Below are 25,820 nucleotides of genomic sequence, written 5' to 3'. Positions count from 1 at the left end.
AAATGTTCTCCGGTCAAATTACTGGTGTTTTTCTGTCTCCTACCAGGACCCTGGATGCTACATTATTACTGTATTGTGCAATGATACATATACAGTATTATATGAAGGTGTCATACAAATGGAAACTTGAAAAAAATATATAAACCTCCCCAAATGCAAATTATATATATATATATATCAAAAAATAGAGAGAGAACAAATAAAATAGACAACATAAGGAAAGACAATTTATAGAGACAATCTGCTAAACTGAGGGCACACGTTTATCATATTAAATACATGAAAATTGGGTGAACTCATCTACAAAAGGAAAAGATTTTGAGCTTGACCAACAAAGAAATACCCAAGACTGTGTATATAAGAGACACGTCTAAATCGAAGAAATTTAGAAAAAGTAAAAGTAAAAATATGGACAAAGAGGTACCAGGCAAAGGCAAATAAAAAGAAAGTAGGGATAATGAACTTCGTATCCAATAAGTTAGAATTTAGACAAAACAAAATTAAAAGACACAAAGTAGCACATTTTACAAAACTTAAGTGTTCAGTTTGCAATGAAAATATACACACCAACAACTTAAGCACAAACCTAAGAGAAGTAAGAGATAACAGGAAAATTTAACACACCTCTCTCAATAAAAGCTAGGGCAAGAAGAAAAAAATAGTACAGATACATAGGACCCAAACCACATAACCAATAAGCAATAAGTAGATTTTATACACATATACTGCAGAATATACATTCTTTTCAAGTGTGCATGGAATGATACAAAACCTCAATACAACCCAAAGAACAAAACAAATACAAACAGGCATTCTCTGACTACTATCAGCAAAACTATAAACTAATAACAAAACCAAAAAAGAAAATATCCTGTTATCTAGAAAAAAATTTTTAAATGCTATTTAAAATTTCTTGAATCAGGAGCAGCTGGGTGGCTCAGTCATTAAGCGTCTGCCTTCGGCTCAGGTCATGGTCCCGGGGTCCTGGGATCGAGCCCCGCATCGGGCTCCCTGCTCCGTGGGAAGCCTGCTTCTCCCTCTGCCACTCCCCCTGCTTGTGTTCCCTCTCTCGCTGTGTCTCTCTCTGTCAAATAAATAAATAAAATCTTGAAAAAAATTTCTTGAATCAAGTAGAAAACACAGACCAGTATTGTAGGTTTTCTGGAGAAGAATAATGAAAACGTCGCATATCTGAATTCATTGGCATATGGCTAAAACCGTTCCCAAATAAAATGTACAGTATTAAATCTATTTATGTATCTATTGATAGAAATGAAAATAAATGAAATAAGCATCCAAATCAAAAAGTTTTAAAGAGAAAAAAACATAAAATAAGCCCCCAAAATTGGATGATGACAAAATCAGAAGTTAATAAATTAGGGGGGAAATGCTGTGGGACTAATGGTAAACCTAAAAGCTGGTTCTTTTAGAATCCGAACAAAATAGATAAGTCAATAGCTATCCTAATTAAGAAGATGATGAAAAAGACAAAACACAAATCTGAAATTCTGTGCAAACATATTTGAGAACCTAGATGAAATAACTACTTTTCCAGAAAAGTACAACATACCATAATCGACCTTAGTAGAGCCAGAAAACTTAGCCAAGCCAATGACCACAGAAGAAGCAAAAGAATTAAGGTGTCCCCCTCAAGAAGCATTGCAGAAAGATGGTTTCAAGGGAGAATTCTATCAAACATTTAGAGATTAGATAATCCCACTGCCACATAATTTAGTCTAGATCCTAAGCAACAAAGAAAACTTCTGAAGTTTTTCCATTAAGCAAGCATAACATTAATTCCCAAACCTGATAAAGAATACTCCAAAGAGCAAACTACAGACCAACCTCACTTGTATCAAAGCAAACGCCCTAAATATAATGTTAGCAAACAGGAACCTAAGATCAATCTGTTTAAATAAACCTGAATTGGTCCTGAACTTAAATTGGAAATAACAGAATGGATTCATGATGCATTTATCTTTAAAAACAACAACAACATAAAAAATTACTGGCTCTGCTGAAAATGCTAGACTCAAAGACCATCCAGCAGCACTGATCACTCCAAAGCCCATTGATCTCCCAACACCATTTTCCACTGAAAGAAACCAGGATTACTCGGAGAAATGGCCGAGTCCAGGTGTGGAGCAGGAAATGTACAGGATGAGCCTGGAAGGTCTTCTGGCAGCCAGAAGCAAGGAAGCTCTCAAGACCACTTGGGTGGGGTCAAAAGGGGCCAGGAGAGGTTCCCACTGCCCAGAGATGAGACAACTGGATCATGGATCAAGGGAAAACTGCAATGGATTGGAACCCACCAGGAATATTTACATCTTCAAGTTAATGATGACACCTTTGAAAACTCATCAGTCAGCTTTTGAGGAGGCTAGCAAATCAATGCATTACTTTGCAAACTACAAAAGAAGGGAAAGAATAAAGCATCTACCCTGCTTTTTATATATAAACTCTTCCTCATAGTAATCGAGGAGGTTATGGAGATACTCCAACTAATTAAGTAAAGAAATTATAGAAAAAGACTATGACCACATTAGTCCCTCATGAAGGAATAGATGTAGCAAATGATCATCCAAGCCTGCTAGCATCACAGAGAGACAACCAGGCAGGATGGGCCTGTGATAGATGAATACACATCCACTGATGAAGGATTATTGTCCAAAGGGCCCATCTGAACCCCTAAGGCTGGTCCGCATATTTTAGCATCAACCATATCAGTTATTGGTCATTGGCCATATGGCGGGCAGGAGAAGGGCGATCTTTTATTTTCCTCTTCTTCCTTACTCTCTGATTCAGAGAGATTTTAGGGCGCTGTAGGATCCTACATGTGGTATGGCCACAGTTGAAAGAAATAAGTTGCCTCGTTGGATTTCACAGTGCCAGAACCCCGTGAGACAGGTGTTCCTTTCCAGCATTTCACAGATGAAGACAGTGACTTCCCTAAAGTCTACAGCTAGTTAACTGCAGACTCAGGATTCCAAACTGGAACTTCTTTTCATTCAAGTAAGGGAGCTTGCCCACACCCCACGTTTTCTGAATAGGGAGAGTTGCTTAGGATTTTTCATCCACAGAAATGCAACCGCCTCGGGCATTCTTTCCACGGCAATGGGAAAGATCACGAAATCAGGAAAAAAAAAAAATACGCTCACAAATTTTTTGTGAAGTTGGCATTTTATTTATAGATTTTTAAATCCCATGTCTCTAAAGGATAAGCATGTTTGTCTTGCAAAGCCTCGCTCTGTAGGAAAAACAAACAAAACAAAACAAAATCTTGGAAACATGTGTGTTGCCCTTAAGAACAAACAGTAATCATTGTTGCTACAGTCATGGAAATTCTGAATGTCTTCACCAATGCATAATTCAAACACATCTGAATACATTTTACTTAAAAGTTCCCCCCAAAGTTGTCTCCTACTGGTTGATATCTTCAACATGTCCATTTGTTTGATTTTTAGCAATTGGCTCTCAGCATTACATAAGAATGGAAGGAGGAAGATCTGAGGTGAATTAATGAATTTCCTGAGATGTTCCATGTGTCCTTGTTTTCTGAGAATTTCTTTAAGTGGTACAGGTAGTGACAAAACTGGTTACTTTAATATTTGATACTTAGCATGAGGTGACCCACCAGAACCAGCTTGATCACAAAGAGCAAACCATGCTTCTTGGCTCTCCGGAAACACCCAGCTTCATGGAGTTTTGTCGGGATGGTGTCATCTGAAGGGCAATCTGAGGGGGCTGGTTCCTGGGAGTCAGCTTTCCTCTGCGCCTGTTCCAGTAAGGATTCGAAGGACGGACCCGTCAGTCATAGCACCAAAGCTGACCAGTTCAATAAGGAGCCCAAAAGCATTCCATTCCACTTCCTTAGACTCGTGGCACTGAGCTGACCATGAAACAGTATGAGGCCAGACTTCATGTTGAAACCACAGTGTATAGGGACACGTAGGCGACAGCACAATCTGGATGGATAGACTCTTCTGGAAAAGTGGAGCTACCCAGAAAACTCTCCTTTTCAACTTCCTCATTTAAATATTTTAGTTCACTTCTTTGCCTTAATTTGTATAGGGAAAAAGTCACTGAAGCTTTATAAGATAACCATGTTCCTGGAGTGAGCCAAAGGAATTAGCGGGATAGACATCCCAGCACTGTGCAGGGAGCTGCTGAAATCCGGCTGAATGCATTGCCGTCTTTTAATGAATCCTCGGGTAAGTTCTGTTCCTCATGCTTTTCCTCTTTCTCCTGCAAAGTAGAACGCACTGAACTTTCTTTTCTGTTTCTTTGGAGGCTTCCAACAGTTGACTTCAAATAGTTTCAAGACCTCTTGCCTCTAAAACGAGTTCTGAATGTCGGCTAAGATGAATCTTTGCACAAACCTCAGGTTCAAGGTAGAGATGAACTGGGAAATGCTATTTTAAGAAGAACTGAACCACTGGGAAAAGTTAATATTCAGAACCCAGGCCGTCAAGCGCTGTCGGGGGCAGACACTGATGGTGAAAAGATGTTTTGTTTTTATTCTCAGTAACATCTAGCAGCTGAGTACATCTTGTTCAGACTCCCCAGAAAATTGAGAAAATTCACCTGCCAGTGGGATCGAGCAGAAAAAAAGCTGAACCTCAAAGGGACGGTTTGCCAAAGGTCCCAGGATAAGGAAAGCTGGGTAGTTCAAACACAGTTCTGAACTGTTCCCAAGTTCGGGGTTTCTCTAAACAGAGGCTGAGGAGCCTGTCCTGCCCACGGGGATGTAAATATAGTCCGTCTTGCTTAAGCCAGCCGGCTGGACCATTCCTTCACTCTCTCTGGGCCTCTCTTCCTCGCCTGCAAAGAGAGGGCCTTGGGGTCACCATCCTCCCATGCCTCAGAGCCCGCCGTCCTGCCAGCCCCAGCAGAGGCCTGTGTGGTGAGGCACAAGGTGGTTGCATACCTTCCTTCCAGACGAGATACAGGCTCTGCATCCACATGGGCAGCCACGAGCCACAAGGAAACATCGCACTCCTTGGACACAGGCAGTGATGGATCGGCACCTCGGGCTCTCTTGGCCTTTTGAAGCAGATCCCTTTTCTCAGACACATGCACTCCAAGCCAAAGGGAAGGCAGCATGTCCAAGAGGGACCCTCCCCTTGCATCCTTAGGACAGCCCCGTCCCATGGGGGCAAGTGAGCCAGGCCCCCAGGAAAGGCGCCAGGACTCAGATCCTGCCCAGGGAAAAATCTCAGCCAGCTGAGTTAGAAACTCCTGGGATATCGGCCTTTGCTCAAGCGATGCGATCTATCACGTGCCTACAGCCCACGGGCTAGTCCCCATGAAGAGTGCCATCTTCAAGCACCAGTTCCACACCAAGGCTCTGTCCCCTGATGTTCTGGGGGCGCTCCCCTCCTGCAGGAGGCCCTCGCTCTGCAGGCAGCAAACCTTCAAAGGCACCGACTCAGGGAGGGCCAGCTGCAGATAATTTAGCCTATCAGTCAAGCGCTGGCCAGAGTCACATCCACTTACATCCAAACACGGCTGTTACATGTCCAAATGACAGTTGTCAGGACAAAGAAGAAGGCACGGGGGCGGGGGGCAGATTCCTGAAGTCGGGCATGACATCTCTGCACCCCTTCCACGCAGAATGCCGATCGGACGGCTATTTTCATCTGTGCCCTGTGGCTTCCCCGCTAAAGCGGCTCATGGGGTCACAGCACAGAGTTAACAGACCAGGATTCGGATCGGCCGGGGTTTTGCCTCTTCCTACCTCGCAGTCTGGTTTCTTGTCTCCCAGGATAAATGCCGGTCTCGCTGCCTCACCAGGTTATACGTGAAAAAGACTTGGAGAATCCTAAAGTGCACCCAAAAAGATCATTTTTGTTTCTTTCCATTTCCTTTATATTCACCAACATCCAGTATTTAGAAGCTGCATGGGAAAACAAACGATGACCCCGAAGGCTTTACCTTTCCTAGAATGCCAGGCCAGGCCAGCCTCAAAGGACAGAAGACGCATGTCCGCGAGTCACAGCGACAGACACGTCCAGAACCCCGGTGGTCAGAGATTGCAAGGACACAGCAAAATTCGGAAGCCAGGGTCCTCCCAAAGCAGGTGCTGCTGGTCTGTGCATTTGAACAATTTACATATAAAGGTAAAAGCACCCCAGCTGTCAGGAAGCAGTTCCCGATCATCCCATAAAGGCACCTTCCCCAGGAGACTGCCGCGTCCGTCAGTCCATCCGGGGAGAGACTCCCCATGCACCTGCCTTTGCAAATAGTTGCGGGCCAGAGGCAAACTACCTCCGGGCTGGTCAGCATTTTTCCAGCCCTCCTCAGACTCCAACTGTGACAAAGCATGTGTTGAACTTATTTTCCTCTCCCCTCACTGGACACCAGCTCTCACCGGCAGGACTCGGGTCACCCCTCTATCTCCAGAGGCCCCTTCCCACTCTCGACAGGGATGCATGAATGGCCCTGGGTCCTCCAGCTTGGGATAAAAGCCACTGTGTTGGCCAGACACCATGTGTGCCCACCAAGTGTCCCTTCTGACTCCAGGCAGTTCCGTCGTCTTGCCCGAGTGCCTGAGTCTTTACCCTGGGACGCTCTTGCCTTCCCTGCTCCTGACCCTCAAGCTGCCTGGCACGCCTGGGCTGCTGCAGACGTGCAGCTGATTGGAAAGAGCTCTCCAGTCCCCCACTGCCCCCAAGACCTCCTGCTATTTCCTCCTGCTTCTGGGGCTCTCTTCACCAGCCCCGTGAGCAATCCATCTTGGTCCTCACTCCTGGCCGATGCAATCGTCGGGCCCCCGGCTAAGTGCCCTGTTAGCATTGGGATGGCCAATCTTCTACTCCATTTCCACCTTCCATCAACAACCTGGCAGGAGCTTACATGAAGTCCTCTTAGATCTGAATAGTAGGAGCCAACCTGACCGTGAAACCTTGGGGTGGGGGTGGGGGGTCTGTTGCACAGACACGGGCCAACCAGCTGTCACTTCTCAAGGGCCACCATGGAGGAGACCAGGCCATCCAGTTTATCGGTGTTGTTTTGCTGAGTGACAAAACACTACCATCTTAGTTGGCAGGATTCCTCTCCTTGGGGTTCAGGGCTGAGGTGCCAGGGGCTGCTCCGTGCCCAGAGGCTGACCACAGCTCTTTGTCACATGGCCCCGTCCACGCTCGGGTTCACAGAGCGGCAGCTCACCTCTCCCAGGCCAGCAAGGGAGTGTCTCCCACGACTCTGCTATCACCTCCTGGAGGTTAGGAGCAAGCCGCAGGTGGGCCTCACACTCAAGTGGAGGTGGTCACACAAGAGCGGGAACACCAGGAGGCGGGGACCATGGTTTGCCACCACACTGCCATCCTGAGTCAGGCCTGCTCCGGGGCTCTGTGAGGCTTTGGTTTGTTTCCTTGTTCGGAGGTGTTTGGGAATGCAAGCTCCCAAAGACCACGGAATTGTAACATTAAAGCTGGAGGGACCTGGCAAGTTATCAAGTCCAGCCCCTAATTCAGATCCGGACAGTGAAGCTAGAGAGAGTAAAGGCCCTGTAAGTCTCACAGACCCCCCTGGAGCAGAGACCGGGAGAGAGATCTAGGGTGTCCTACCGCACACCCCTCAGAGGCACCCTGACCAGGGGGCAATTTGGTCAGGCGACCTGAGACAAGCTGACGTCATCTATCCTTTGGATTATCTGCCCCAGTTTGTTCCTCCTTGCCGTGGAAAATGGCCACTTCGAGGTCCTGGTGCTTGGCTTCCTGAAGATGTAAACAGGTTCAGACCTTCTGGAATTGGAGTCACCCCTCCTCTGGTTCTGTCCATACCGAGAAGAACCACCTCGGGCTCCTCAGCTGGGAGCGCCCAGAGGGAGACGCTTTACAGGGGAACAGTGCAAGACAGGGAAAATTTTAAAAGGAAATAGCAATCTCCTTTGGGATCCTATAATAAAATAAACATTCCTCCGAGACATCTGAGGTTTGCATGAAGGAGGGGGAAAGTTGCTAACACATGAAGAATTTGAGCGATAAAGCAAAGTCCGGAATGCGGTTCGCAGCCTCCGTGGGGAGCAGATGTCTGAGCTGTGGCTGCCTCTGCATCACCCACATGCCCGCTGCTGTGTGCAGTGCTCATGGCCAACGTCTAGACCTGGGGCCCAAACAAAATAAGGACGAACACACAGGAATAAGCAAGTGATTGTGGCTCAAAAGGGCAATGCCACCAGGACGTGGCAGCTTGGCTCCGCACATGCAGCCAGAGGGTCGATCACATGGGGGGCTCTGCGAGCCCACGCCCCGTCCCAGCATTCAAGCCAGCCAGGGTCAGCCGCCGGTCCCTCTCTACTTCTTGCTGGTCTTTTCAGGAAAACAGATCGAGAAGCCCAAGTAAGCAGATGAAAAACAGAAACCCTTCTTTTGGACGGGGACTTGAAAAAATCTTTTTAGATACCTAGCTCGAGCACTCAAATTAGGTGTGTTTCAATTAAAGTAAACTCTCTGGCCATTCCACTCCCCAACCCACAAAACAAGAACCTCATAAAGAACCTTCCGGCAACTTCTAACCAGTGTTCGGTGCCCCCCCCAACACACACACACATCTGTTTGTGAAGCAGATTGCATTCAGCTGATGTATTCACCAGATGAGTGGGACGTGCCCCTCGGCTTAAAATTGTTGAGTATGTGCTGGGGTTGGGGGGGACACAGATGTCAGGCAAACTTTTTTAGCGCACAGAACCTCTGACGCACGAGTGTCTGCTGATGCTAATTTGGGGCGGCATCTCTCCCCATGACTCACCAGTGGGCGGACGCGAAAGCCGCCTGCTGACCTCTGGAGCCATTTGGGCCCTTCAGAGTGTGAAATTTCAATTTCTACATCAGAGCTTTCCGTGTCAGGCCCGAAAAAATGCTTCATGTGAGAGCAACGTTGATGCTTTCCAGGTCAGCATTTCGGTGGGGGGAGAGCAGGCAAGAGGAAGAAAGGGGTAATTTCTAGCAGGCACACATCACGTTTGCAAACTGTGTTTAGGAAACATACCATTCACCCAGTCACCCCGGTTGCAAAAAGACCCCGTGCCCCAACCCATAGGAGGCCACTGTGCTGCGTCCAGCATCGGGGGCTCACCAACCTGCAGCTCCCGGGCCCCCCTCCACGGCCGGGCATGAAGGGACACAGGTCCAAGAGCGAGCGAGCCCGCAAGAGGTCACGTTGTCCTCGCTGGCCCTGAGGAAGAAGCAGGTCACCCAGGATCACAGCCCCATGGGGCCCCGCTGCCCTGTGTCCCCGCAACACGAGGTCTCCCCCCACGCCGGCACCCCTCGGCCAACCGGAGTGTGGCGCCTCAGGCTCAAGGCGCTTCTACCAAAGGGGGTCAATACAAAACCAGACACCTGTCTGAACTATCTCCCTAGGGCTAGCCATCAGCGCTAAGCCCTGTCCACGTTCCACGGGAGAAAGCAATGCTTCCAGCACCTTCGCAGGGCCGCGGCAGACAGGTCAAGTGCTACCACCCACCTTGCAGAGGCGGCCTTGGGCAGGCCTCTTCTCTCTTCGGGTCTCACCCGCTCATTTCTGAGGTATCTCCAGGACGCAGAACTCTGTGATGCAAACTCTGATGACCTCGGGTTCGTCTGTGGGCCCCAGAAAGCAGAGTCTCCGGGACCCCTCTGCGTTTGGAAGGTCACAGCCATCCCTCAGCTGTGAGCGGTCCCAGGCACGATGAGACGGGTGTCTACTCCGGAGGGAGTGCTCTGCAAACCACACCAGGAGGACTCAGGACACTGAGACTAAGGTGTGACAGTGGCGGTGGGGCAGAGGGTGGCTAATTGGACAGAGGGGGCCAGGAAGGAGAAGGAGCGAGGGGCGCCCTGGATGTGAGCCTGGGGCACCCCCAGGACTGCGGTGGCCTCGTTCACCCACGAGAGGACAGCACGGAGGAGGTGACCACAGTGGCCTTCACCGGAAGTCCAGGTGCCTGTGGCACCCAACTTCTCACGGCTGGATGACCAGGGCAGAGCTGAAGACCCCGATTCCAGAACCATCGGAGTAAAAACGTCCCAGCAGGATTTTCACCCTCAGTATCATTCCATGAGGAGTGTGGGCGAGGTGTGTTTGTTTTTCACTCAATGATACTTACTGCGGACTGGGAGGTGACAACTCGATGCACATGGATCTGAGGGACACGATGGGAAGCAACCACATGGGACAGGCTGAGTTCCTCCGGCCCCTGTCCCCAGATAAGAAGTGACAGCCAGAGGGCACAGACGACTCTCTGGGCTGTGAGGCGAGCACTGGATTTCTGAGGACAAGAGATTCAGCCTTGCCGATATCTAAAGTGCAGGTGGGGTGGCACGGCGGTGAAGCGTGTCTGCAGGGAGACGAAATTCGTACTGACAGGAACGGCCATCCCAACGTCGGCAAGGGGGAGAAAGCGGGTCTGGGGACAAGCCCCAGTGTGGCCGCTGAGCACTGCCGGCACCTCCCTCACAGGGCTGGATGGAGCGGAACCGAGCCGAGGAGCTTGCAGAGGCCCAGCGCTTTCCTCCGAAGGACTCAAGGCAGACTTGGAGAGACTCTCTCACATCCACGGTCACGGGCGCCCACGGCTCCTCAGCACATCTCAGGACGGCCACGGCTGGAGGCCTGGGGAGACCCTACACACCCCACACACACACACACCACACATACCACCCTACGCACTACACATACCACACAGACACTACACACACCACACATACCACACTACATACACCACACACATACCACACACATACACTACACCACATATCACACACCACACCACATGTACCACACACCGCACCACACACACACCACACCACAAATACACCACACCACACACCGTACACACACACACCACATACCTCACCCACATAGACATCTAGTGAGGGGAGTGAGGGATTGGCCTAAGCAGATGGCGTCCCAGACCCCCTCTCCTCACTTCAAGTTTTTTTTAAAAAGCTTCTACATGAGATCCCATTTAAGAAGTTTTTCAGCCGCATAAAGTAGGAAGCCTCTGGTCTGGGGATAGGGTCCCTGAGTGATGGCCAGCACCCCTCAGAACTAGACCACACTCCCGCACTGGCCATGTGTGCCCTGTGCCCGCCCCAAGCCCCGCGCGTGTTGCTCACTTTGCGCTGTCTGTCCCCGTGTCAGGAAGGGCCCATCCAGCTCTCGGGGGCAGCATTCTCTGAGGACCAGCTCAGCCGACTCCTCCCAAGGCTTGGGTGGACCAGCTCGCTGCTCGGGCTCCTGCCTCTGCACTATCAATTTCTCCAGAAGAGCACCAACGTGTAAGTATGACGGTGTCCGGGTGTAAGTATGACGCTGTCCCGTGCTTTAGGGCTGGGACCCCTGCAGCAGGCAGCGGTTCAGCGTGGGCCGGAGTGCCCCACCAGCCGGGGTGACCCCCTGGCCCTGCTGCTCATAGGTGGGGTCCTGGGCTCGCTCCACCCTCAGCCTCAGGGTGGGAGAGCCCCCACTTGGCACAACTGTTGTGTTGACGACGGACATTATGGCCGAAACCAAACCAGCGCTCCGAAACCAGCAGCCATCCATCCTACTGACACGTAAGTCCACACCAAAGGGGCAATTTGAAAACAATTAGAAATTGGCTGAAGGTGAGATCGGCTCTTAAGTTCATCCTAGGGAGCTCATGGGCCTCGGCCTGGCCTCACAGCCCAGCAGCGGCAGACCCGGGAGGACAGCGTGAGTCTCCCGGCTCCAACCAGCTTCAAACCGTCGATGTGCCCTCAGCTCTGCTGCGTCTCCCTCACACCTGTCCCTGAGTAATGTTCCGCGGCAGCCTAATCAGATCCCGTAGGAGCCCCCCGCCCCGGGAAGAGGAGGCACTGACCCACGCTGAGACACCCAGCGTTTCCTCTGGGCTCTGGGCCCATATTCAATAGATGAACTGAGCAGCCGGAGGGAATGAGCTGCAGAGCCGGGGTGGGGGGTGCTAAAGAGGGGGGGTCCTGGTAGGAGTGGGGTGTGGATGTTCTGGGGACACGCCTCCTGGAGGCACCAGCATGAGCAGATGCCACATACGTCATCCCCGATCTGCACCGCTCCGTGGCATGTTGTCACTTGGTTCTCCAGGGAGCTACAAGGCCGGAATTACTGTCACCCTGTCACTGGCACAGGAACGGCAGGGACAGAGACCTGAGGGGTTTCATAACCTCACCCAGATCTCACTGTGGGCAATTCTCATTGACACCAGGTCTGTCTGGCTTTAAAGGTTACGTTCATGACCACAGCGAGGTGCTGGGACCTTGTACGTTAATTCAATCAGGTGCATGCCGGCTCCTGTGGAGATGTTGGGGCAGCGGGGTGGGGGGCAGTGGGGACTGAGCTCTCCCGACCCCCGTGCCACATCAATGTCTCCGTGACTGTAGAGCCCCTTCAAGCGCTGGGTCTGTCCAATGACCCCCTTCTGCCCCTGCAGCCACTGCTCAGCATTCACGGACTTCACCATGGAAGGAGCCCAGACCAGAATCAGTTCCTTTCTGAGCTCATGGCATGTGAAGGAGGCTTAAAGTGTCTGCCTAAGAAAGGGCCTCCACATGCCCGCAGGGGTACCCAGAACCCCCTCTCGAGAACCTTCCTAAACACAGATTCTAAGTGACTCAGAACTGTTGTCATCCGGGTGCTAGTTTCTGATAAATTCACACATGAGTTTATACCATTAGGCAACGAAATCAATATTGTGTGCTTCCCTGCGAAATAGCAAGGGCATTTTTTATTTTTTTCAACAAATAAATGAAGAGCGTAAAAAAAGGTAAGGATTACAATTATTTGAAGTAAAATATTGAACAAATTTAAAAATTTTTAAATACCAAGTACCTCCAGCTTATCACATGATGGGACCTAAGGCCACCTAGCAAAGAGATGAGATTCTTTGGGGGAGGGGATTATTTTTAGGATATAAAAGTATGGATTCCATTCCAACAGTGCTTCCCAAACTGAACTCTTCAGAAAACCAGATGCTCATAATGGTATTATTAAAAAAAAAAAAAAAGTATGAGAGACCTTGTTTAACCCAAAGTGAAACACTGTTCTTTTCCCTGCAGGACTTCTCAGAGCCTTTACTATGTTTAATAAACATAGTAAATCTCCAGGAGGGAAATAGAGTGCAGTGTTTTCTGACTTGTGTGACCACCAGGATGCTTTGTGTGTGAGTCACGGTGTGGGGGAAGCGATCCATTGATGGATCCCAGGAGACAATTTGGTCAGTGGAACAAAGTTTAGGAAATTCTGTGTTCTATTTATGCCAGTTCCAGAGAGTACCAAGCAAAGCTGCCTCCCAGAATCTCCTATCGCTTCCTAGACCTGGCCAGGAGCTGGAACTGCAATGTCCCGGGAAAGAGTCACTCCATGCCTTACACCATGGTCCCCACTCCCTGCTGCACCTACAGGAGTTCTGCTGCTATGTCTACTTAAAGGTGGTGAGTTACCGTTTCCTTCCCTGGTCATCAGCCACCGAGGGTGATTGGCATTCTCCTCAGTGAACATCCCAGGCTTCCCCACTTCACCCTCGTTACTCAGTCTGAGGGACTCTTGCCACAGGTTTGCAGGTTTGGGTGAGCGAGAGCACCTCGCTCTGCCCAAGGCTCCGGTCTGCACCAGATAAGGGGCCTCTGGCTGGACCATGCCATCTGGGCTGCGCTTACGTTGCCAAATATCTCACCTTTCCATGAGTGTTCTGAGGGACATAGATAAGGACATTTTGCTCTTTCTATGACTGTCGATGAAAAATAAGAAAAAAAGGAAAGACCAGCCTGCCATTAACTCCTTGTGTGGCCATCAGTCCTCTGGCTTTCAGTCCCCTACTCCAAATGCTGACTTCTACAATCCTCCCACAGCTGTAACATCCCACGTTTCCACAGCTCTTTGAGCACACAGGCTAGATCGCCATCAGAATAAACACAAATATCTAGATGCGAGTGGATCTATTGCTATTCTTTGACAGTTTTCAGACAGCGTTTCCACTGCCATAGGATACCGGAGCTGATCTAAGATCCAGACACGGGCCAAACACTGGAAATCCTTACATTATTGAGCCCTCTCCATGCGCCCCCACACAGGGCACCAGGGCCGTTTTGTCTCGGCGCAGGGAGTTACCAGCAAGGCCCTGCATGAACTGCATTCTGCTTACACCTAAGGAACAGAATCTCGGTGCTGTGTTGGGCACACATTGAGCTGAGTCACCTCATCTCTGCCCCTCTGTGTCCATGGACTGTGAAATTAGTACAAGGTCACACACTCGTGAGGTGACAATAATGGACACACCATTCGGAGCAGAACCGTGCCGGAGGCTGGGAAGGTGTTATGATTTGCAGACATTTAAAAACTACACAATTGAAATCATCTGCAATGAGTGTGTTATAAATAAGCCTTGTATTCACTGGGAGTTTTTTTCCTAAATACAAAACAGATTCTGATATATTGTGTGTCACAGGTCTGAGAGCCATGGCCCACGTGCAGCGCTGTTCATGGGGTCCAAGTGAACTCCCCGTGATAGCTCTGTGATCCGAACTCCCTCCTCCTTTCTGGCCCCATGGGGAGTCTGTGTCCAGAAAAGCTTGAGCAGCTCAGCCCAAATGTTGACTACAGCTACTCACTCAACTAGTTAAGCTAAATAACTAGTTTTTCAGACCTTAGGTGCAACGTATATTCAACAGGGGAGTTTTGTATTTGGAAATTCCTTATTATTTTAATGTCACACTATCACATTCTCATGGGGTAGAGTCAGACTGGGGCCAATCTTTCCATTAGATTGGAATCACAGAGTAGAACCGGAGGGATGTCAGAGATGCACTTCCCAGATGGGTCTATTTTACAGATAGGACACGGAGGACACAGGGGACACTCATCCCCAGTGCCAGGGGTTGGTTCCACCACTGGGTCCTCAGACTCCAGATCTAGTTCTCAACTCCAGAGAGCATGTGAACATGGTCTTCAATCCACATGGGAATTGGATCACAAAATGCAGATTTAAAAATGTCTCCAATAGGGGCACCTGGGTGGCTCAGTCAGTTAAGCATCTGCCTTCAGCTCAGGTCATGATCCCGGGGTCCTGGGATCGAGTCCCGCATCGGGCTCCCTGCTCAACAGACAGCCTGCTTCTCTCTCTCTCCCTCTACTCCTCCTCCCTGCTGTGTGCTCTCTCTCTCTCTCTCTCAATCTCTGTCAAATAAATAAACAAATAAAATCTTTTTAAAAAATGTCTCCAATATGTCTTCTGTTGCTCAAGATGACTCTGTTCTATGAAGGCAGAGTGTTTATGGAAAATCATCTCCTCAAAACTCTATTTTTTTAATCATCATCATCTGTCAGTGGAAAAACACAGCTCAATGATAAACAACAGCATGGGAATTCAGGAGCAAAGCAGAGTTCTTTGTTTGGGTTTTGTTCTGCTGTAATACAGAGGATTTTCATTCTTGCCATCCTTGGTCACTACATTGTTTAAAATTCTTCATCCCCAGCTGTATGGCTCTGAGCTAAAGACGACTAGCGTTGGGCGCCTGGGTGGCTCAGATGGTTAAGCGTCTGCCTTCGGCTCAGGTCATGATCCCAGGGTCCTGGGATCGAGTCCCGCATCGGGCTCCCTGCTCCTTGGGAGCCTGCTTCTCCCTCTGCTTCTCTCGCTCTCTCCTCCTCTGTCTCTCATGAATAAATAACTAAAATCTTAAAAAAAAAAAAAAAAAAGACGACTAGCGTTTCATACTGGGCATAGAGCTGAGGTGAGAGCCTTTTCTGTCCAGAGGCAGACAATAAATAATTCGGGCTTTGAAGACCACCTGGTCTCTGCTACAACTGCTCACCTCGGCCCTTCTAGCATGATAGCAGCCAGTGGCAATGTGTAAGCAAATGGGCTTGGCTGTGTGCTAATAAAACTTTATTTAGGGGGGCGGAGCAAGGTGGCGGAGGAGTAGGAGACCTAGATTTCGTCTGGTCTCAGGAATTCAGCTGAATAGGGATCAAACCATTCTGAACACCTACGAACTCAACAGGAGATCGAACAGGAGAGTAGCAACAACTCTCTGAACAGAGAAGTGACCACTTACTGGAAGGTAGGGCGTGCGGAGAAGTGAATCCGAGGCGATATTCGGGAGGATAGACGGCGGGGGAGGGGCCTCCGCCGGCCGCTTCTGGCAAGTGCTAGAGCCGCGGAGCACAAAATCGGACCTTTTAGAAGTTGGCTCGGCGGAGGGACGTCGCTGCAGTGGCTAAGCGGGGGGTGGAATCCTCCCGGGACAGTGTGGACTCAGGACCCTTGGGGTCACAGAGAAACCGGGGGTGCCTGAGTGCGCCAGAGCTCCCAGGTTTCAGAGCAGGGAAGCCGGCTGCAGAGACGGAGCAGAGTCACGGGCTCTCAGCTCGGAGTTGCCATAAACTGTGATCTGCGGCCCAGTCGGGGCACGGCTCCCCCAGCAGGGACCCCACAAGCAGCAGATCCGGGGAGACTCCCCTTCCTTCCCGGGGAGGAGCGGTGCGGGAACGCACTGCAGGGATCTGCTGGGTTTGGAGACTCCGCGCGGGGTCGGGTGCCAGAGATAGAAACGCTCAGTCACAGGCCGGGTGAGCACAGAGTGCGGCTGGAGACCGGGGACACGGGAGGGACTGCTTTTCTCTGGGGGCGCACTGAGGAGCGGGGCCCCGAGTTCTCAGCTCCTCCGAGTGGAGACTGGGAGGCCACCATTTCTGCCCTGGTCCTCCAAAGCTGTACCGAGAGCTTGCAGGGAACAAAAGCTGCTGAGAGCAAACCGGAGCAGCTTCCTTAGCCCGGACCGACAAGGGCGGGGCAATTCCGCCTCCGGCAAAGACATTTGGAAACCACAGCAACAGGCCCCTCCCCCAGAAGATCAACACAAACAGCCCGCAAGCCAAGACCAAGTTGATCGATCAAGGAGAATAGGAGAACTCCAGCGCTAGGGGAATACTGCACATAGATTCATGGCTTTTTTTTTTTTTTTTTTACCATGATTCATTGTTTCATCAAAGTTAATTTTTGTTGACTGTTTTTTATTTTTCTTTTTCCCTTTCTCAACCAACATCTTATAAATTACTTTAAAAAAAATCATTTTTTATTTTTCATTTTTAGAGTCATATTTTATCCCTTCATAGTAGTTACCCTTATTTTTGGCATATATATATATAAGTTGTTCTCTCTTTAAAATTTTGAGGTACAGTTTCTTCTAACAGATCAAAATATACCCTAAATCACTAGTGTATGGCTTTGTTCTAGTCTCCTGCCTGATCACATTCTCTCCCTTTTTCCTTTTTTTTTTCTTTTCTTAAATCTTCTATCTTTTTTCAAACAACTTATCTTACCAAGTCCTTTTATAAAATCTTTTATAATTTTCATCTTTACAGTCATCTTCCATCCCTTCATCGTATCAACCCTTATTTTGTACATATATGTCTTTCTTCCTTTAAAATTTTAGGAGGCACTTTTTTCTAACAGACCAAAATACGCCCAAAATCTAGTGTGTGGCACTGATCTATGCACTAGCCTGATCATATTTGATCATATTCTGCCTTTTTTGTATTGTTTTGTTTTTGTTTTTATCTTTTTTTTTTCTTTTTCTCTTTCTTTTTTCTTTCTTTCCCTTTCTTTTCCCCTGGTTTCAGGTCTTTTCTGATTTGTATACAGTATATTTGCTGGGGACGTTGTAAACCTGTTAGCATTTTGTTCTCTCATTCATCTATTCTCCTCTGGACAAAATGACAAGACGAAAGAAATCACCTCAGCAAAAAGAACAAGAGGTAGTACCGTCAGCCAGGGACCTACTCAATACGGACATTAGTACGATGTCGGACCTAGAGTTCAGAATCATGACTTTAAAGATACTAGCTGGGCTTGAAAAAAGCGTGGAAGTTATTAGAGAAACCCTTTCTGGAGAAATAAAAGAACTAAAATCTAACCAAATCGAAATCAAAAAGGCTATTGATGAGGTGCAATCAAAAATGGGGGCACTAAATGCTAGGATAAATGAGGCAGAAGAGAGAATCAGCGATATAGAAGACCAAATGATGGAAAATAAAGAGGCTGAGAAAAAGAGAGAGAAACAACTACAGGATCACGAGGGCAGAATTCGAGAGATAAGTGATATGATAAGACGAAACAACATTAGAATAATTGGGATCCCAGAAGAAGAAGAGAGAGAGAGAGGGGCAGAAGGTATATTGGAGCAAATTATAGCAGAGAACTTCCCTAATGTGAGGAAGGAAACAGGCATTAAAATCCAGGAGGCACAGAGAACCCCTCCCAAAATCAGTAATAATAGGTCAACACCCCGACATCTAATAGTAAAACTTACGAGTCTCAGAGACAAAGAGAAAATCCTGAAAGCAGCTCGGGAGAAGAGATATGTAACCTACAAGGGTAGAAACATTAGATTGGCAACAGACCTATCCACAGAGACCTGGCAGGCCAGAAAGGACTGGCAAGATATCTTCAGAGCACTAAACGAGAAAAATATGCAGCCAAGAATACTATATCCAGCTAGACTATCATTGAAAATAGAAGGAGAGATAAAAAGCTTCCAGAACAAACAAAAACTAAAGGAATTTGCAAACACGAAACCAGCCCTCCAAGAAATATTGAGAGGGGTCCTCTAAGCAAAGAGAGAACCTAAAAGCAGCAAAGAGCAGAAACGAACACAGACAACAGACAGTTAACAGTCACCTTACAGGTAATACAATGGCACTAAATTCATACCTTTCAATAATTACCCTGAATGTAAATGGGCTAAATGCCCCAATCAAAAGACACAGGCTATCAGATTGGATTAAAAAACAAGACCCATCGATATGCTGTCTGCAAGAGACTCATTTTAGACCCAAAGACACCCCCAGATTGAAAGTGAGGGGGTGGAAAACCATTTACCATGTTAATGGACACCAAAAGAAAGCTGGGGTGGCCATCCTTATATCAGACAAACTAGATTTTAAAACAAAGACTGTAATAAGAGATGAGGAAGGACACTATATCCTACTTAAAGGGTCTATCCAACAAGAAGATCTAACAATTGTAAATATCTATGCCCCGAACATGGGAGCAGCCAATTATATAAGGCAATTAATAACAAAAGCAAAGAAACACATTGACAACAATACAATAATAGTGGGGGACTTTAACACCCCCCTGACTGAAATGGACAGATCATCTAAGCAAAAGATCAACAAGGAAATAAAGACTTTAAATGACACACTGGACCAAATGGACTTCACAGACATATTCAGAACATTCCATCCCAAAGCAACGGAATACACATTCTTCTCTAGTGCCCATGGAACATTCTCCAGAATTGATCACATCCTAGGTCACAAATCAGGTCTCAATCGGTACCAAAAGATTGGGATCATTCCCTGCATTTTTTCAGACCACAATGCTTTGAAACTAGAACTCAACCACAAGAGGAAAGTCGGAAAGAACTCAAATACATGGAGGCTAAAGAGCATCCTACTAAAGAATGAATGGGTCAACCAAGAAATTAAAGAAGAATTAAAAAAATTCATGGAAACCAATGAAAATGAAAACACAACCGTTCAAAATCTTTGGGATACAGCAAAGGCAGTCCTGAGAGGAAAGTATATAGCAATACAAGCCTTTCTCAAGAAACAAGAAAGGTCTCAAATACACAACCTAACCCTACACCTAAAGGAGCTGGAGAAAGAACAGCAAATAAAGCCTAAACCCAGCAGGAGAAGAGAAATCATAAAGATCAGAGCAGAAATCAATGAACTAGAAACCAAAAGAACAGTAGAACAGATCAACGAAACTAGGAGCTGGTTCTTTGAAAGAATTAACAAGATTGATAAACCCCTGGCCAGACTGATCAAAAAGAAAAGAGAAATGACCCAAATCAACAAAATCATGAATGAAAGAGGAGAGATCACAACCAACACCAAAGAAATACAAACAATTATAAGAACATATTATGAGCAACTCTATGCCAGCAAATTAGATAACCTGGAAGAAATGGGTGCATTCCTAGAGATGTATCAACTACCAAAATTGAACCAGGAAGAAATAGAAAACCTGAACAGACCTATAACCACTAAGGAAATTGAAACAGTCATCAAAAATCTCCCGAGAAACAAAAGCCCAGGGCCAGATGGCTTCCCAGGGGAATTCTATCAGACATTTCAAGAAGAATTAATACCTATTCTCCTGAAACTGTTCCAAAAAATAGAAACGGAAGGGAAACTTCCAAACTCATTTTATGAGGCCAGCATTACCTTGATCCCAAAACCAGACAAAGACCCCATCAAAAAAGAGAATTACAGACCAATATCCTTGATGAACATGGATGCAAAAATTCTCACCAAAATACTAGCCAATAGGATCCAACAGTCCATTAAAAGGATTATTCACCACGACCAAGTGGGATTTATCCCTGGGCTGCAAGGCTGGTTCAACATCCGCAAATCAATCAACGTGATACAATACATTAACAAAAGAAAGAACAAGAATCATATGATCCTCTCAATAGATGCAGAAAAAGCATTTGACAAAGTACAGCATCCTTTCTTGATCAAAACTCTTCAGAGTATAGGGATAGAGGGTACATACCTCAATATCATAAAAGCCATCTATGAAAAACCTACAGCGAATATCATTCTCAATGGGGAAAGGCTGAGAGCTTTTCCCCTAAGGTCAGGAACGCGGCAGGGATGTCCACTCTCACCACTGCTATTCAACATAGTATTAGAAGTCCTAGCCACAGCAATCAGACAACAAAAAGAAATCAAAGGCATCCAAATCGGCAAAGAAGAAGTCAAACTCTCACTCTTTGCAGATGATATGATACTGTATGTGGAAAACCCAAAAGACTCCACCCCAAAACTGCTAGAACTCATACAGGAATTCAGTAAAGTAGCAGGATATAAAATCAATGCTCAGAAATCAGTGGCATTCCTATACACCAACAACAAGACAGAAGAGAGACAAATCAAGGAGTCGATCCCATTTACAATTGCACCCAAAACCATTAGATACCTAGGAATAAATCTAACCAAAGAGGCAAAGGATCTGTACTCAGAAAACTATAAAATACTCATGAAAGAAATTGAAGAAGACACAAAGAAATGGAAAAACGTTCCATGCTCATGGATTGGGAGAATCAACATTGTGAAGATGTCAATGCTACCTAGAGCAATCTACACATTCAATGCAATCCCCATCAAAATACCATCCACTTTTTTCAAAGAAATGGAACAAATAATCCTAAAATTTGTATGGAACCAGAAGAGACCCCGAATAGCCAGAGGAATACTGAAAAAGAAAAGCAAAGCTGGCGGCATCACAATTCCGGACTTCCAGCTCTATTACAAAGCTGTCATCATCAAGACAGTATGGTACTGGCACAAAAACAGACACATCGATCAATGGAACAGAATCGAGAGCCCAGAAATGGACCCTCAACTCTATGGTCAACTTATCTTTGACAAAGCAGGAAAGAATGTCCAATGGAAAAGAGACAGTCTCTTCAACAAATGGTGTTGGGAAAATTGGACAGCCACATGCAGAAGAATGAAACTGGACCATTTCCTTACACCACACACAAAAATAGACTCCAAATGGTTGAAAGACCTAAACGTGAGACAGGAGTCCATCAAAATCCTAAAGGAGAACACAGGTAGCAACCTTTTTGACCTTAGCCGCAGCAACTTCTTCCTAGAAACATCGCCAAAGGCACGGGAAGCCAGGGCAAAAATGAACTATTGGGATTTCATCAAGATAAAAAGCTTTTGCACAGCAAAAGAAACAGTCCACAAAACCAAAAGACAACCGACAGAATGGGAGAAAATATTTGCAAATGACATATCAGATAAAGGGCTAGTATCCAAAATCTATAAAGAACTTCTCAAACTCAACACCCAAAGAACAAATAATCCAATCAAGAAATGGGCAGAAGACATGAACAGACATTTCTCCAAAGAAGACATCCAAATGGCCAACAGGCACATGATAAAGTGCTCAACATCGCTCGGCATCAGGGAAATCCAAATCAAAACCTCAATGAGATACCACCTCACACCCGTCAGAATGGCTAAAATTAACAAGTCAGGGAACGACAGATGTTGGCGGGGATGTGGAGAAAGGGGAACCCTCCTACACTGTTGGTGGGAATGCAAGCTGGTGCAACCCCTCTGGAAAACAGTATGGAGGTTCCTCAAACAGTTGAAATTAGAGCTACCGTTCAATCCAGCAATTGCACTACTGGGTATTTACCACAAAGATACAAATGTAGGGACCCGAAGGGGTACGTGTACCCCAATGTTTATAGCAGCAATGTCCACCATAGCCAAACTGTAGAAAGAGCCAAGATGCCCATCGACAGATGAATGAAGAAGAGGTGGTATATATACACAATGGAATATTATGCAGCCATCAAAAGGAATGAGATCTTGCCATTTGCAACGACGTGGATGGAACTGGAGGGTGTTATGCTGAGTGAAATAAGTCAATCAGAGAAAGACATGTATCACATGACCTCACTGATATGAGGAATTCTTAATCTCAGGAAAGAAACTGAGTGTTACTGGAGTGGTTGGGGGTGGGAGGGATGGGGTGGCTGGGTGATAGACTTTGGCAAGGGTATGTGCTACGGTGAGCACTGTGAATTGTGCAAGACTGTTGAATCACAGTTCTGTACTTCTGAAACAAATAACGCAACATATTTTAAGAAAAAAGAAAAAGAAGAAGATAACAGGAGAGGAAGAAAAGGGGAGTATGTCAGAGGGGGAGACGAACCATGAGAGATGATGGACTCTGAAAAACAAACAGGGTTCTAGAGGGGAGGGGGGTAGGGGGATGGGTTAGCCTGGTGATGGGTATTAAAGAGGGCACGTTCTGCATGGAGCACTGGGTGTTATGAACAAACAATGAATCATGGAACACTGCACCAAAAACTAATGATGTAATATATGGTGATTAACATAACAATAAAAAAATTAAAAAAAAAAAAAAACTTTATTTACAAAAAGTGGCAGAGGGCCAGATTTGGCCTGCAGGTCAGAGTTTGCCAGCCCCTGATTTATATGATGCCAAAAAAGTTCACTGAAACATTGTGGCAGCAATGGATCTATTTTGGAATTCTACAAATGTTGATCAAGCACTTAAACAACGTACTGACCTTTTAACATTTTGCCCAGGCATGCTGTCTTGTGTTGTTATAATCACTGTGACACTTATGAAAATGATAAAGGTATACTGTTGTGAAGTGTCATAGTATTATAGAGATGCCAACTCTAAGGACATTCACATAAAGGGTCAAGAATGAGTGAGCTCTTGAGTATTTATTATAGATATTCTACAAAGCTAAGAAGCATCTACAAATACATCAATAAAAGTGAAGGTCTTGGATATAGGAATCTATTTCTCTCTCATGACCACTTTGTGAAATAATCCTGAGCACCCTTTTTCTAAAGCTTTGCCTCTAGATGTCCACAGTGTGGACTGTGGCACATTCGGGAATAGCATGGCACAACCCCAGCTATGTGGTGCAAACTGCATGAGCAAAGCTCTCTGAACGAAGGTTTCCTTCATCATGGACTTGCCATCCTGAATCTGCTGTTCCTTTACAGGTCTGTTGGTGTTGAGGCAAGGCTTTGTTCCCCAGGTATCCAGGGAAGAGCACAAGAGAAAGCCCAGAGTGTGAAAGAGAGAGACAACCCTGTCGTAAGCTTCTCCGGACCTGCCTCTGCCAAATCGGGTACTTCGCTTGCCTCTCTGCATTTCAGTGGGGACGGGAACCTTTGCCCTACCTCATCTCCCAGGATTGTAGGGTACATGAAACAAAGGAGTTGTCAGTCATCACTCCTTCCTACCGATCACTCTGTATCTAAATTACAGAAAGATCAAAATGGCGAAAAAGTCTTGCAATGAGCCATATTTTACCTGTCAGAAAAAAATTTTATGGAGAGACTGAATGCACAAGTGAACTACGGCCAGATCATGTGTGACAACAGAACTCTGACCCACAGCCCTGCAATGACCGGCTTGGGAAGCCAAGCCACACCTCTGCAGGAACCGGCCCAGAACGGCCAGGATGGGGCAATGACCCACCGCATCCCTCGGTTTGCCCCCACTTCCAAATCAGTCCCGGCCAGGCCAGCGAAAGTCAAAAATGCATGCCCCGTCACATGGGATCTCCACCTGGAGCGAGCCTGCCTCCAACTTCCCCACATCAACACCTCGCATCAGGGCACTCCTGAGGCCCTCCCTTCGTCCCCACTCCCCTGCCTGCCCATGAGTCTCTGCCAAGCGCAGGGAATGGTGGCTGCCTCCCTCGCTGCAGCAAGTCTGAGCAAATGGCCTCTGTTCTCATTGGGGGGAGGGGGCAGGGGGGAGGGGGGAGGTGGTCTCTTGACGTCCACGTTGTCAAACAGTTATTCTCAGCCCCTCTTTTGCCACCAACCCACTTCTCACAGATAGCAAAGCCTCGAGTCAATGTGCCCCACTCCCCAGGACCCAGTCTCAGGTCCCACCCGCCTCCCTGGAGGAGTCCTGGGCAGCTTTCTTTCCAGCAGCATGAACTTGGAAGCCCGGACCCCTGCCCACAGGCCGCCTCCCGTGCCCCTGCCTGCCGCCTTCCCAGGCCCATGGCTTTCAACGCTTCTTTGTTCAGCCCTCAGTAACTGCTCACGAACCAGCCAACCATAGCCTTCACTGCCCACTCTGAGCCCACAGAGTCTATCTGTGGCCCCCAGGACAGCTAGAATCCGCCCTACCAGCCCCCATGCGGTTATACCTCCATGATGCGCGTAGTTCAGTGTATCGTCTCCTGTGTGACCGTGGCAGCAATGAGCTCACGTCTTGGAGTGGACTTAATTTCTCCTCAACTGAAACTACAAGTTCTGACCCCTTACTCCAACATTTCTAATCCACTTATGTCTCTCTGTCCACAGACGCTCTCCTCACTCTGCCATCTCCACCTCTCAACTGGAAGAAAGAAGCCAGGAAATTCCTTTTATGGTTAGAGATGAGTACCACAGCATGATAAAACGTCTGAGTGACCAGAAAGTAACTATTGTATGTTTATATCAACCTGACATGAATGGCTTCAAAATACGAAACAAATTTTGACAAATCCACACTTACTGTGGGAGTAATATAACCATTTCAGTGAATAGGCCAAGCAGGGGAAAAAATCTATCAAAACATAGATCAGAACATAATTAACAAGCTTAATTCATGGACATCTATAGAAGTCAGCCTACAGCAATTAAAGAATGCATTTGTTCTAAAATAAGTGTACATTCAACTTCTACAAAGAAAAAATAATTTTAAAGACCCTCTAAGCAAGCTTCAGCAAACTTGAAGGACTATTATTATGCAGCCCATATTACTGGAACACAGTGAAATTAAGTGAGAAAGATATGTTCTTTATAGCCCATACATATAGAAAATTCTTTAAAAACTCATGTCATGAAGTAGGTGAAGGAGATTGAGAGAACACTCACCCTGAGGAGCACTGAGCCATGTACAGAATAGCTGAACCCCTACATTGTACACCTGAAACTAATGTAATGCTGTATGTTAACTACACTGGAATTAAAAAAAAAAAAAACACTCACGTCAAAGCATAAATCAAACTGGGAGCTTCTACACTTAGAATTAAGCAATAATGAAAATGCCATTAGCTGGGATACAGCTGATGTGGTTCTCTGTTGGACATTTATAGAAACAACAGATTGAAAATCAATAAACTAAGTGTCCAACCAAAGGCAGATTTTTTAAATAGAATAAATTCAAATAACATAAAGAGAAGACCATAAACCATATGCAATACAAAGGTCTCTTCACAAAAGTGAAGAGAAGATAAAAACAAGAGAAA

The 25,820-nt window shown here is 46.8% G+C and overlaps 1 long non-coding RNA gene across 1 annotated transcript; it reads left to right on the top strand.

Annotated features, from left to right (window-relative positions):
- The first annotated feature begins 13,264 nt into the window (after positions 1 to 13,264).
- LOC113919402 lies at positions 13,265 to 24,974 on the top strand. Its single transcript, XR_003518986.1, has 3 exons — positions 13,265 to 13,415; positions 23,569 to 23,696; positions 24,892 to 24,974. It is a non-coding gene; the product is annotated as an uncharacterized LOC113919402 (long non-coding RNA).
- The last annotated feature ends 846 nt before the right edge of the window (positions 24,975 to 25,820 follow it).

This window comes from Zalophus californianus, chromosome 3 (assembly GCF_009762305.2).
Source record: "Zalophus californianus isolate mZalCal1 chromosome 3, mZalCal1.pri.v2, whole genome shotgun sequence".
Lineage (NCBI taxonomy): Eukaryota > Metazoa > Chordata > Mammalia > Carnivora > Otariidae > Zalophus > Zalophus californianus.
This window is presented reverse-complemented; position numbering and strand designations above follow the sequence as displayed.